At 44.9% G+C, this 14,826-nt stretch overlaps 1 pseudogene; it reads right to left on the minus strand.

The window, feature by feature from the left end:
- Nucleotides 1–9,713: 9,713 nt before the first annotated feature.
- Nucleotides 9,714–14,555, minus strand: LOC122900885 (annotated as a pseudogene).
- Nucleotides 14,556–14,826: the final 271 nt, after the last annotated feature.

The following is a 14,826-nucleotide window of genomic DNA, read 5'->3' on the forward strand; positions in this document are numbered from 1 at the left end:
CCCTCTACCTGGAACTCTCTTCCCCTCTAACTGAACACCTTCTAATTTAGCTACTAGGATACTATCAGGGAAGCTTTGCTGATTCCCCTGATCAGACTTAATTACTTTCTTTGTCACACTGAATTATTTACACTCTGACCTGTTGAGGTTGTTTTCAGATTTGTCTTTCTGGTGAGAGTTCTTGAGGGCAGAAACTGTCTCTTCGCCTCTCTCAGTTGGGTGATCAGCATGGTGTCTGCCCAGAGTAGTTCAGAACCTTGTGGTAAGTGAGAGGGAGGAAATTCAAGGAAGAAGGAAGAAAGAGGGAGGAAGGAACAAGCAATAAAGAAAGGGAAAGTAATGCCATGGTTTTCCCGGGCTTGTTCATAGGTATGTAGTTTTGATTAGTTACAATCATCGTGTAATCCACTTTTTTATCCTGTTTTTCATTTCGTATCAATCTGTAAGCATTTCCCATGTTGCTACACAATCCTCATAATTATCACTTTAATGGTTGCTTAATATCCCATCAGGTTGATGTGCCATAATTTACTTAACCATGTCCCTCTTTAGAACATAACCTTTTAAAACAGTAAACAGGGAGCTTGACAAGGTTTTAAAATAGATGAGGAAGGTGGTTTCTTGGCAACGTGTGTAGCATTTCTGAGGTGTGTGTGCTCAGGAAAAGAGGCACCCTGGCCTGAGCTGAAGAGCATGGATGGGAGTTAGAGTCTGGGTCTGAGTGGACACTGAGGGACGGCCAGGAAGGAGAAGGTAAGATGGGGTTTGCCCCCACCCCCTACCCTCCCTCAAGCTGCCAGGCTGTGCCTCAGCTCTGCCCTCCATGAAGGAGAAGCCATCACTGACCACACGTGGGAAACAATCATCATAATAGTCATGCCTAACACAGATTGAGCTCTGCACTGAAAACTTCATAAAATATGTCTCACTTAATCCTCACAACCAACCAATAAAGGAGGCGCCATTATTTTAGTCCCCATTTTACAGCTAAAGACACTGAGACCCAGAGGTCACACAGCTAGTGGGTGGTGGTCCTGACCCCTGGCAGTCCAGCTCCGTGTCCCTACTCATCCTGACTTCCTCTCATCCCCTATTCTCTGGGTTCTGTCATTCCATGATTCCAATTCCCCAAGGCTCCCTCTGCATAGCTCACTCACACCTGTCCTTTCAGGTTCTACCTGGAGGCCTGGGAACTTCAAAACTTTTAGCAGTGGCCTGGACAAGAGTTTGGGAGGGTTGCTGAAACCACTACTTGAGGGTTACCTGCATTTGGGAGATGGGACATGTGCTGGTGGCAGGAATGGCCATTGGCATCCAAGATTCAGTAAGTAGAATAGAAATATCATGACCTGAGTTTGCACCATAGGCTCTGATACTTACTAGCTACGTAGCCATGGGGCACTTTCAGCTCTCCAAGACCCAGCTACCCCATCTGTCAAGTGGAAAATAATACTTACCTCCCAGAGGTTGTAAGCATGCAAGACAATGATGTGTGATGGTGCTCAAGGATGGCTAGCTACTTCTATCAGCTCAACAGACCAAACAGGAGCCAGCTCGAATAAGATCGCTTCCTCAGGGTTAAAAGCAAACCCTCCACTTCTATGCAATACAAGACAGGTAAGAAAAATGTGCACGCCAAGGGAAAATGGAAGGGGTTCATTTTCCATTCACTCCAAAGGCATGACTAACAGGATCATGGCAGCGATGGTGATCATGTTGGTGGCATTCACTGAGCATTCACTGTGTGCCAGGCACCGTGCTGCATATTAACGCATTTCATCTTCAGGCATCCCTATGAGGTGGAAACTATTATTACTCCCATTTCATAGATGAGGTAACTGAGTCACAGCTAGGGTTTCATGGTGGCCTGTGATGTGCCTACCATCAGGCTGGGTGGACAGGAGCAGAGCATCTAGAGCAGTGCTGGCAGATTTCCTTCCCACAGTGAAAGCTTGCTTTCATTGTGGGGACCCTGAGAGTGCAGAGCAGAAGGGGGAGCCTCTGCTAGAGCATGTCTGGAAACAAATAACCACAATGAGTCCCTCTTTGAGGGGACTCTGAAAAAATGTTCAGTTTTTCAGACTCTGGGATGGTCTGGGTTGTCCCACCAGAGAAGAGGGGATGTGGAGAGGGGCTGGTTGCCCTCCTCAAGCACTGGGGCTCCCTTTTTGCTGCTGGTGCCGTGCCTGAGTCATATTATTCTCTAAAACCCCTATAGTTTGCCCAGCACATAACAGGAGCTCAGTAGAAGCTTGCTGACAGAAGGAATGTGAAGGAAAGCAGTCTGTGAGGTCCCAAAGGTCAGGGTCGTACAATGTGTGTATGCCATAGGGCAGAGATAGCAACCTCTACAAGGAGGACGTGACAATTCGAGGATCCGAAGATGGGTTACTTTAGCTGATTGTTAGTGAATCTGTGGTCACTGGAATTATTCCCAGAAAGACTGGAATAACCGTGCAACCAGGAGACCCTCTACACACAACAGGCCGGACCACGGGAACGTCTGGGTCCCTCCCACATCTGGGGTTTGTTGGGGTCCGTTATCAAAGGAACAAGACTGAGACAAAGTGAAAGCTAAGCAAAGCTTTATTCTATGCCAAGCATTAGAAGTCAGATTGACCAGCCAGGGCCACCTCTGAAGAAAGCAACTCCGTCCAGTTCTCACAGGCTGGTTTTATAGGGCACAGCCATAGACCCAAGGTACGTGGCTTCTATTGTTAAGGCATTTACTCCCAGAATCGATACCTAGAACCGATACCAGGAACTACTGGGGTGTTTATTCTCGGAATGAAGTCCGTGGATGTAAACAACAATATGGTTACCTAGGCAATATGGAGTCGCTCTGGCTAAGCAGGCCCTAATAGTTAAACAGGTTTTAACATTAAATCGGCCCTAACAGGGTTCAGGGACTCATGTCTCCCCTAGTCTGCCCCTAAAACTTTCTCCTTCATTTCCTATTCCTAAGCTGGAAAGGAACCGAAGAGCTGATGAGCCCCTTCCTACAGCAGAGATAATAATAGAACATTAGCTGTGTGTGTTTAACAGTGAGCTCTTATGGACTGATAATGCCTGAGCTTAATCCAGAGTGACGTATCTTTAAAGCTGGCATGATCCCCGGAGGACCCCTCACGTTGGAGTGGAGATAACTTGGGACCACAGATGGCCTTAAACATCTCATTAACACCTGGAGATGTGGCAGTAGGAAATAGGCCACCTGTGGACACCAGATCAGAGTTCAGGATAGGAGGCTAACTCTGGCAAGGGGGTGACTGTGGGCCCCTCACAAACCCCACGTGGGCGTCCTGGCCTTCCCTCCATCGGGACACCCTCAGTCACGAGCCACTCAGGGCCCTCTGCTCCACGCTCGTGAGACTTGTAGCTCTGATCTCAGTACAGGTGAGGGTGAGCTGCTCTGTGCTGACTTCCAGTTCGGTGGTGGCCTCTGATCTCACCAGGCAAGCAAGGGAGAAATCCAAAGGGTTTGTTGCCCTGTGCCTGAAGCTCACCATGCCAGACAGAGGCAGAGGAAAGAAGGCCTAGTCCCAGGCTCTCTAGCTTTGTAGGTTCTCCTGGAGGAACACCAGTGCTCCTCAGCTTCCCTGGCTCCACGTCCACTGGGAAGCCCAGACTGTACACACCAGCCTGCCCTGCTGCCTTTCGCCCCAACTCTTTCTCACCTCACTACTGCCTGCACAACATCATCTGTCCACTTAGCTGGTGTGGCAGGAAGAGCTCTCCGATGGCCCTCTGATGTCTGCCTCCCAGTGGTTTTCTCATATTCATAACACATTATATGGCAAAGAGATTTTGCAGATGGCATTAAGGCTCCTTGTCGGCCGACTTTCAGGATGTAGAGCACCTGGGTGGGCCTAACCTACTCACACAAGCCTTCCCACCCTGAGTGCCCCTCACCTACAGAAGGGTGCCTGTGCTCACCTAGAGGCAATGCCACGTGACCAACTCACCAGTGCCCCAGTGTGTCCTGCACTGACAAGTGCCATAACTTCTCTGTGGTCTTCACCTACGGCAATTCTGATAAGCTACCAAGATATCTTGCTTCCGCAGGCTAGGAAGGCACCACCTGCTCCACATTTCCCACCCTCAACACCAAGTTTCAGTAACCACAGGAGACCCTGAAATAATCTGGTGTGGCCTCTGCTACCCTGTGAGCACTCTGAGGGTTGGGACAGGTCCATAGAGAGATTCTGATGGACTACATGAACCATTCACCAGCAGGAAGCCAGAAGGGAAATGGTGGTACCTAGAAGCTGCCTCTGATTTGCTGGGCCAGGTTGTCATAACATGGTAGATCAGCCAGATTCAGTGACACTCAGGGTCACTCCTTCTAATCCTCCCTGTCCAAGAAAGAGAGCAGCAGCAGCAGCTGCTAGGAATAAGGAAAAGCCCTTAGTCTCATATTTCATGTCCCAATGCAAAGCAGTGGTGAACCTGTGACACGCTTCCCTCTTTTTTGCTGAGTCTCTATTTAGAGCCCATGTCATGGACATCAGTGACAGTCCTAGCAGAAGAGTTGGGAAATAATAAAAGCTGGAGGGAGCGGAACTCTGATCCCTGCACTGAGTTTCTGTTGGGTTGGCTCAGAACCCGGTGACGAGTGAGAGAGGGTGGTGATGGAACATGGCATGGGCTCGGGAAACTGATGTTCCCAGACAGGGATGGAGAGGCCATGCATTACCTCATGTGCCATCTTCTTAATATTAAAGAGAAGAAAACCCTTTTTCCTCCCTAATTGGGTTCAATTTATAAGGAAGCAGCAGGCAAACCACCCCATCTTAAGTGAGTTCACCGCAGCCACAGCCTCAGGGAGGAGGGGAATTTGGCAGCTGCTGGTGGGCTCGTTGCTGCTATTCACAGATGCTTAAGCAGCAGGTTGGGAAAAGGGGTGCCCTAGCTCCCTCTCTCTGGGTTCATCACTAAACACCTCTTGAAATGCTCCAGGAATCAAGCTGGAATTTATCATTCATTTGGGGCAAATAAGTCAAGCCAGTGAAAAGATGTGCTGCACCCGCTGAGAATCTAATAGCACTGGAAATGGACTTTCAGACACAATGGTATAAAACCTGAAGTTTTATCGAGAAAAAACTTAGGTTGGCATATTTGCCCAGACCGCACACGTAGGCAGGAAGTCATGCCTGAAACACCGAGTGCATTTCCGCTCACAAACTTACTCACAACTTCACTCTGTTGTCTGTGTGATTTTGTTCACGTCATGCTCATCCCCTCTGACCGCAAGTTCCATGAGGCTAGGATCGTTTCTACACTTTTCACATGGACCACACCATGCACTTAGTCCCTGATACAGGAGGCATTTATGAAATAATTGTTGAATAAATAAATGAATGTAAATAGTTTCTCTTCAAAGAAGAATAGAAAACCAGAGTTATAATTGCTAGCATTTGAAATGATGAGAAAGTACCCATTGTACTTAGACAATTGTATTTCTCAAGCTCTTGCTCAGATCTATCTCACAAATGTTAGAGAATAGGTGAGATTTTTTAATCCAAGAGCTGATTTCTACAAAAAGGTACAACAGCTTATAATCATGTGTTACTAGGTCTGAGATGCTGACAACACTTCTGAGAACCCTAATCACTGGGCCAGGTGAGCTAAACACAGTCCCCTAGGTATGGCACCCAAGAAGGGGCAACAAATGTCAAGCCAACACCGTCTAGCCCTCCAGGGATGGGGAAACCCATCCACGTTTTAAGTAGCAGTGCCAGACTCAGGGGGAGCTGGCATTTGCTGAAATAGGAATGCATTTTCATGGGAGGGACCAGACAGTGAGCCCTCTCACTGCTGACCCATGCAAGAGCTGATCTACAACCTTAGCCTGGCTGGGGGACATTGCTGAAGAATCACAGCATTTATAAGGAAGTCCTTTCCCTCCCATTCAAAGGGCATCAAGGACATTTCTCCCTTTCCCTTTTCCCTTTTCCCCATTTCTTCAAAGGACTTGGAGAAAACCAGAATTTTCAGTAGAACTGGGTGACAGAAGATTCCTGGCAACTTTGAAGACCATAATGATACACATTCATCTCACTTCCTAACCCTCTTGACAGGCCAGCTAAGTTACTTAATATTCTAATATCCTGAATCCCTTGCTTAGAGAATCTCATTTGTTTATATAAAGGGAAAATTAAAGCCATACAGTAGGCTTCATGAGAAATTACTGGAGTTGAGTTAGATTTGAAGCAGGACACCCACGACCAAAACTCCCTCCTCCAACAAATTAAAAACCAACACAGCCCCATGAAAATGAGCTTTCCTGATTCTTCTCACCCAAAACAGAATGACGACAGTATGGCCCTTCATCCACCCGCCTCCTGTGTCTTTATTCCTCACCCATGATAAATTAAGCTCTCCTCAGCCTAGTCAGAAGCAAGTGTCCTATGTCACCCATCCCACAAGAAGGTACAATCTTAAAGATTAAGAGTGTGTCCTTTGGCTTCAGACTGCTAGGATGGGCTTCCCAGCATCATCTCTGACCCATGGTTGACCGGTTATTTCACCTCCTACAGCATCGATCTCCTTATCTGTAAAATGGGAATAAAAATAGTGACACCCTCACAAGGTGCTGTGGTGATGAAAAGACAAAATACTTAGTAAGACTTTAGCAGTTGTTAGCTATTATGAATTCCAAAATGCCCTGGCCCAAACCTTATCCTTTCTGTTTCCAAACATGATCATTTTTCCTGCTTTTATGCTTCTGATCCTGCCATTTTCCCCCCACCACTGGAATGCTCTTCCCCGTTCATCTACTTTACAGAGCAGCTGAATGCTGTTTTTACCAGGAAACCCAACTTGGTTTCCCCAGATGGAAGTTTGTCCCCCTCCTCAGAAACCCCTCAGCACTGCCTTAGTACAGAAGAGCCTGGCTCAGGAACCAGCCAACCTGCTTGGGAATTCTGGCTCTTCCTCTGCCTAGCCATTTGGTGCTGGCAAGTGTTCACATCTGTGACTCGATCCCAGGACCCCGAGATCATGACCTGAGCCGAAGGCAGCGGCTTAACCCACTGAGCCACCCAGGCGCCCCCTGTGTCATTAAATAACAAAATTCAACTGAGTATATTTGAAGATCAAATCGGCTCTATTAAATGATGCGTGAATCAGGCGGGCAGCACCCCGTCCAGCATCCTGTCCCATCCGTCCAAGTAGAAAGGAGCCCCACAGAGCTATAGGAGAGAGAAGATTTTAAAGGCAGAGAAGAGGGCAGAAAAAGGAAATTATCAGCAAAAAATGTACATTTGACCTTGAACAATACAAGTTTATGGGCACTAACCATCCCCCTCCATGTAGTTGCAAATCTACATATAACTTTTGACTCTTCCAAAAACATACCTAATATCCTGCTATTGATGAAACATAAACAGCCAATTAATACATATTTTGTGTATAATATAAATTATATGCTGTATTCTTATAATAAAATAAGCTAGATAAAAGAGAATGTTATTCATAAGTTCATAAGGAAGAAAAAATACATTTACGGTATTGTACTGAATTTATTTTAAAAATTCCTGCATCTAAATGGACCCACTTCAGGGTCACTTGTGTTGTTTCAGGTAAGGTCAGCCTCCTAAGGGTAATGGAAAGGGCCTATGGGGGTAGATTGCTTTCCTAGTGCTGATTAGACAATTCCATGTTAACTGGCTAAAGCTTACATTCCTATGGGGCTGAAACTTCAATGAGGTTATTAGCATTGTCTTGTTTTGCTGACATCAGGTTTAGCAAAAGTGACTCCATTTGGGGCCTGCTCCCTCCTTTTTCACAGTGTAATGGGAATAACATTAGCAATGACAAGAAGGATTAAATGAGTCATAAAAAGTATTTAGCACAGTACCTGGCACGTTAAAAAAATATTCTCTGGGTGTTTGCTATCTTTGTTACCACTGTGTCAGTGTCCTGCCTCTCATTTGCAGGTGTCTTGAGCACAGCAGGGTATTTATGTCTGTCCTACATGAAGTCTTGCAGATGTTACTAAGGTGACGACACATCCTGGTTCACCCAATATCCCAGCATAGATATTAATAGTGACTTCTTTCTCCCTAAAAAATGCCATCGTTTGGTTAATACGTGAGCCACTGTATTACCCACTTGGCAAATATGTATTGAATAAGTGAAGGAAGGTATGAATGAGGTTTGTTGATCCAGATCCCATGGCTCAGTTACTTCCCTCACTCCAGACTCACAGCTGACAGTCAGAAAGCTCCTTCGCATTCTCCCTGCTGTGACCTCCAAGCCCTCTGTGCACTTGACCTGACCCTGTCACTTTGGAATGTTCCACTCCAACAGTGTATCCTACTTAGTTCTCCCTTCCTCTGAGACCCTTCTCCCTCTTGTCCTTCACACTGAGATAATAATACATAGTCGTTTAATGGGATGGGTGAAAAGAGCTTTTAGTTTAACACAAAACAATGTTTCAATCCCAAAAGATGAAAATTCTGACATCAGAAATAAGCTCTTACAGGATGGTCACTTGCCAGGGGAAGCCACCATAAACCTCCACGGAATCCTTTTATAGATTTGTATTTATTTTCTGAGGCAGGATGTGGGTCTCTGCCCCCATCATTCCTGTGCCCCTCCCAAGTCTCACCCCTGGTGGGATTGGGTCTTTTGGTCTAATGGTATATGATATATGAGCAAGAGTCTCAGGCACTCCACTCTGAAGAGTGTGATGATGACCTATAGAACATAGACTTGCTGGAATATAGCTGAGGATAAGTAACAAATAAAATCTGGACCCAAGGGACAGTGCCTCAAGAAGGAGACCCCAGGGGACTTGGGGTTTCCAGGTGAATTTCCAACATCTAGTGGCAGAATTATATATACACATCCATTTCTTCTGCAAACTTGGTACTGAGTGTCTAGTATAGACGAAGCACTGGGTGAGGCCTTAGGGTAGGAGAGGGTAATGGACATTGGTATAGCAAAAAAAAAAAAGAGTGGGCCCCTTTCCCCAAGGCCCTTATGAATTAGCTGAATAAGGGGAGCAGAAACAAGTGAAATGAGGGTCTGCTGGCATCACATATGAAACAAGCATGGAGCTACACAGCACAAAAATTCCAAGTCACCAGGGTAAAAGACTAGGAGAGACTTTGGGTATTGCCCCAGCATTCTCAGTGCTGGTAGGAAGCAGTGGGCTCCTAGTTTGGGAGACAGGAAAGCAGGCCTGGTGGAGGGAACCCTGGTTGACCTCATTCTAAAAACAGGAACAGGCATGGAGCATGGTCCAGTGTTCATTCCACCCCAGCTCTCCCAAGAAAGTAAGAGAGACACTATGAAGATTAAATCCACTGTCAGTTTTAGAGGAGGCAAGCCCTGTTCCAAATTAACAGAGCAATTAACCTGTAGAGCCAGAGGAACACACACAACCTGGCAACTTTCAAAGCACGTAATTTATCCAATTAAACATTTTTTGCCACTGTTACCTACATTGGGTTAGTGTATTAGTAACCCAAAAGGTCTCTAATTCCTAGGCCTTTTGGATTTTTCATCTTTCTGCCCTGGTACATCTGTCTGCCTATACAATTATCTCATCCAAAGCACACTATATGATATAATTATATGGAAGTTTATTTAACTCTATTTCTGTCCCGTGGACCATATATTACTCAAAGTTTATATAAGCTTCTTAGAAATGGTGTTCCAGCTTCTTTTTTTTCAGTTTTCGTCCTTTATTTGATAATCAGCAATTAGTTCTCATCCACATTAACAGTCTGTAGATTTCTGAAAGTGGTGACAGGTACATAGGTAACCAACGTATAGAGCTTGTTTAGTGAACCTTCATACCCCTTCTGTTTTCTGGACCACTACTCGTGAATATAGGATGGAACATTCCTTATTCCTTTGGTCCAGATAGCTTTGTTGAGCTTGGTTTCAACATGCACATCTACAGTTCCCATCTCCTTCATGGCAAGATCTCTTTGAGAGCCCGAGGGGCACGCTTCTCCAGAAACCACTCCGTGGATGCACTTGTGGATGTCGATGGTGTGTTCTCTGGTCACTACCTCATTGAAGACAGAATGAACCTTCTTCTTGCCACCTTTTTTGCAGAAGCCATTCTGCCAGGCCCAGGGTGGAAAGTGGTTTCCCAGCTTTTCATAAAGCTTCCTTCCTTTCCTCTATTCATATACTGTTTAAGAACTTGTTGTCACCCTGTTGTCCATGCATTTTTACTTGACCAGCCCAATACACAATGAGTGCCCCCAAGATCCTACCCCCACATAACTCATTTGACACTTGCCTCATATTTTGTCTTGCACCTGATAGAGCACAAATTTGTTGAGGGGAAGGATCAAGTCTTCTATTTCGATCACTTGTAGATGTGGAAGAATGCTCAGTACCTAATGGATCTTTAATACACGATAGGTAGGTGCTGACCCACCAGAGCTTGGGTGACAGCCATGCACTTTAGCAAGAGCACAAGTTTTACAAACTAAGCCCACCTCTTCTGACAGCCCAACCCAATCAAATCTGTGGGCAAGGAATAGTGTTTAGGTTTGTATCACTTAGAAACTTTCAGGTGGCAGGAAACCTAATTCAAGTGGCATAAACAAAAGATAAAATGAATTCATGCAGATAATCACAAAGCCCAGGGACAGTCTGGCTCTGGGTGTATTTGGGTTCAGAACTCAAATTGTATCATTAAACAAGATTTTCCCAATCTCTCAACTTTATCTTCTCACATTTTGGCTTTGCTTCTAGGCTCTTCCTACTAACGTGATGGGAATGGGATAGCTTGAAACCTAATGATGTCTCAGCCAATGGAAAAGAGTACTACCATCTACCCTAACTGTCTGATGGAATCTCATCAGCTCTGATTTGCTTACATGCCAATCCCCAGACCAATCACAAGATCCATAGGAATGCAGTGTGCTTATGGCTTAAACCTCGATCATATGCTATACTCCTACAGCCCAGGAAACTATGCTTTTAACAAGTTATCCATGTTTTTCTAGTATACATATTACAGTTTGGGTATTGTTATTCTAGGGTTTGGCCAAGTAGGTACCCAAGAGAGTGGAGAAGATCTTTGAAGGCTGGGAGTACAGATAGCTTACTGTCTCAGACATCTATATAGACATGGAGTTGCTTAAGATGGTGATGGGGCTTGGGACCAGGGGGCAACAGAAGACTGTTAGCTGGAGGTCCTTCCTATCAAAGAATAAATTTCATTTAGCAGGACTCAAAGATGTTTTGAGACTTTGGTCCCCCACTTGGATCCATCTGACTCAGTCATAGAATTGTGAAATTTCAGCTTTGGAAAGGCCTATAAAGGTCATGTAATCCAAACCCAATCACCATTTGATCCCCAAGTTCCCTAGACATCATTCCTTGCTAACTGGTCACCAGGCTATCTCATAAATACTTCCCCCCACCCCAAAGGAGTAGTCCTCCCTTCTGGAAACAGCCAACCATCTTCTCACATCTGTATGCTTAAAATGTTTTAATCTATTTGGCAAAAGTCCATCTCTTCATAAATTTCTTCCATCAGCCCTGGTTGTCTTTCTTGGAAAGATACAGGACAATTCGATTCTTTGTTCCAAAAGACAGCCCCTTGTGCATGGTGTGTGAAGACAGTTATATACCCTCTGGTGACTCCAGCCTACAGGATAAACAGCCTGGACTCTGTCTGTCCTATCTCAGGTGACATGGAATCTTACCTCCTTACTCTCTTGGCTGGCCTCCTCCTGAAGGTACTCTACTTGGCCTGTCCCTCCTTCTTAAAGCATGCTCAGAACCCAACAGCACTCTGACACTTATCTGAGAAGAGAACAGACTATTGTCTCATCCTAGACACTACCCTTTCATTGCTATGCCTTAGCATTGCTGTAACTATTATAGCAACCACCTCTCAGTGTTTACTCACAGTGGGTTTTCTTCCAATTCCCCAACTCAGGCTTACACAGCTAAACTACATCTGTCCATCGTATATCCTGCAGAGTTTTTTGTGAACCCAAGTTTATGACCTTAGGGATAATGAGCAAATTTCAGGCAGGAAAAATAATCTAAACAATTCTATTACAGCTGCCTACTCATTAATAATTGTAATCTTTTAAATAACACATAGGATCTAAAAAATAAAATTCAACAAACATCAAGCACTGCTACATATCAGTACTGAGAACATGAAGATGAAAAAAGGGGAAAAATTGCTTGCTTTTGGTGGGGCTCACAATCTGGCCAAGGAAATAGAGCTCAACAACCAACCCTAAAACACTGGGTGCAGTTAACATGGTAATGGTATGTACAAACTGTCCTCCCACTGTGAAGGGACTGTGGGGCCTTACCCAAGAGCTGACATCAGAGCTAGATTTGGAAAAGCATATCTAATTTCTGCAGTCAGCAAAGGAGAGGCCAGATATTCCAGGCAGCAAGAGCAGCATGCAAAGGTCTAGAAGCATAAACGTGATGCATGCTCCTGGAGCTGGGACTCAGCCTGGGTGGTTGGAATCTACAGGGAGAGAAGCTGGGGAGGAAGGCTGGAAAGTCAGGCTTCAGCTCAGTCATGAGGGCCTGACGTCTGCATCTTATCCTGTGGTCTCTGGGAAGAGGGTAAAGATCCTCAAAGAAGAGTCGACAAGTGGAGACACTGGAAGCAAGGAGATCAGAGAAGAGATCCCTAGAGTTAAGCAAGAAGTGGTATCTAGAATATATACAAATTTCTTGCAGATCAGTAAAGATAAAACAATAGGAAAATAAGCCAAGGTATGAACAGGTGATTCATAGAACGGAAAATATGAATGGCCATTAAATAAACATAAAAATATCAACTTCATAAACAATCAAGGAAATTAAAATTAAGATCACAATACGGAGCCATTTCTCCACCATCAGACTGGCAAAATTTGAAAGTCTGGCCATACCGAACATTCAGGAAACACTCGCACGCTGCTGGTGAAAGTATCAGTTCCAGGGCTGCTTTGGAAAGCAATGTGTCCTCGTCTAATTGAGCTGCAATATACACACCATTGCATCCAGCACTCCACTTCCAGTGCTGGTCCCAGGGAAATCCCCTCATGTGTTCAAAGAGACATATACAAAGATGGTCACTATGACACTGCTTGTGATAGTAGAGAGAGAGGGAGAGAGACAGAGAAAAGGAGAGAGAGAGAGAAAGAAACTACCAACATGATGGCTATTGTGGGCTGAACCGAATTCCCCCAAAGCTCATGTGTTAAAATCCTAAACCTCCAGGACCTCAGATGGTAACTGTATTTGCAGATAGGGTCTTTTTTTTTTTTTAACTAACACATTATATATGATTTGTTTCAGGGGTACAGGTCTATGAATCATAAGTCTTACACAATTCACAGCTCTCACCATAGCACATACCCTCCCCAATGTCCATCCCCCAGCCACTCCATCCCTCCCACCTATCTCTACTCCAGCAGCCCTCAGTTTGTTTCCTAAGATTAGGAGTCTCTTATGGTTTGTCTCCCTCTCTGGTTTCATCTTGCTTGATTTTTCCCTCCCTTCCCCTATGATCCTTTGTCTTGTTTCTCAAATTCCTCATATCAGTGAGATCATATGATAATTGCCTTTCTCTGATTGACTCATTTCACTTAGCATAATACCCTCTAGTTCCATCCACGTCGTCATTGCAATTGGCAAGATTTCGTGTTTTTTTTGATGGCTGCATAGTATTCCCTTGTGTGTATCTAAATGTCTATATGTACATATATATACCACAGAAGGTAGGGTCTTTAAAATGGTGATTAAGTTATAATGAGGCAATCCAGTATGACTGATGTCTTTCTAGGAAGAGGAAATGAGACACAGGGAGAAGCAGTGGCCATTTACAAGCCCAGGAGAGGGTCCTCAGAAGAAACCAACCCTGCCAACATATTCATCTTGCCCCCTCTAGCCTCCATAACTGCAAGGAAATGAATTTTTTTTAAAGATTTAATTTGTTTATTTGACAGAGAGAAAGAGATCACAAGTAGGCAGAGAGGCAGACAGAGAGAGAGGGGGGAAAGCAGCCTCCCTGCTGAGCAGAGAGCCTGATGCGGGGCTCCATCCCAGGACCCTGCTATCATGACCTGAGCCGAAGGCAGAGGCTTAACCCACTGAGCCACTCAGGTGCCCCAAGGAAATGAATTTTTGTTGTTTGGGCCACCCAGTCTTTAGCACTTTGTCACGGCAGCCCTAGCAAGCTAATACACTGGACTCCAATGAAGGCTTGAAATTAAAATTAATTCAATTAAAAGAAGAAACTGGATCTACATGTATCAACATGGCTACAGCCTGAAAACATAACATTGAATCAAAACCTAAGTTACTCGGGGCACCTGGATGGCTCTGTCTGTTAAGCGTCCAGCTCTTGGTTTCAGCTCAGGTCATGATCTCAAGGTCATGAGATGAAGCCCTGCATTGGGCTCCCCACTGGGTGTGGAGCCTGCTTAAAATTCTCTCTTTCGCCTCTCCCGTTCTCCCTCCCCTCCCCTCCCTCTTTAAAATAAATAAATAAAGTTTAAAAAAAATACTAAGTTATAAAAAGTACATTCAGTTGGAGACCAATTCTGTACCTTCATGGCTGGAAATAATAGAGAACCATTTCAGGCTATCAGTGACAGAGGAGGGGAGGGTGGGAGCAGGACAGTGGGGAAGTGGGAAGGGGCTTCAGCTATAAGATTATATACACACCCACGTATAGAATGCCCGTGGTATCTATATGTTACGTATACATGCATGGAGTGTACGTAATGTACACAGGTATGGAATAAGAAGGTGTGAGCTTTTTTTTTTTAAAATTGTGGTGGTAGCTCCTGGGTATTTACCCCAAAGATACAGATGTCGTGAAAA

This window comes from Neovison vison, chromosome 1 (genome assembly GCF_020171115.1).
Source record: "Neovison vison isolate M4711 chromosome 1, ASM_NN_V1, whole genome shotgun sequence".
NCBI classification, from domain to species: Eukaryota; Metazoa; Chordata; class Mammalia; order Carnivora; family Mustelidae; genus Neogale; species Neogale vison.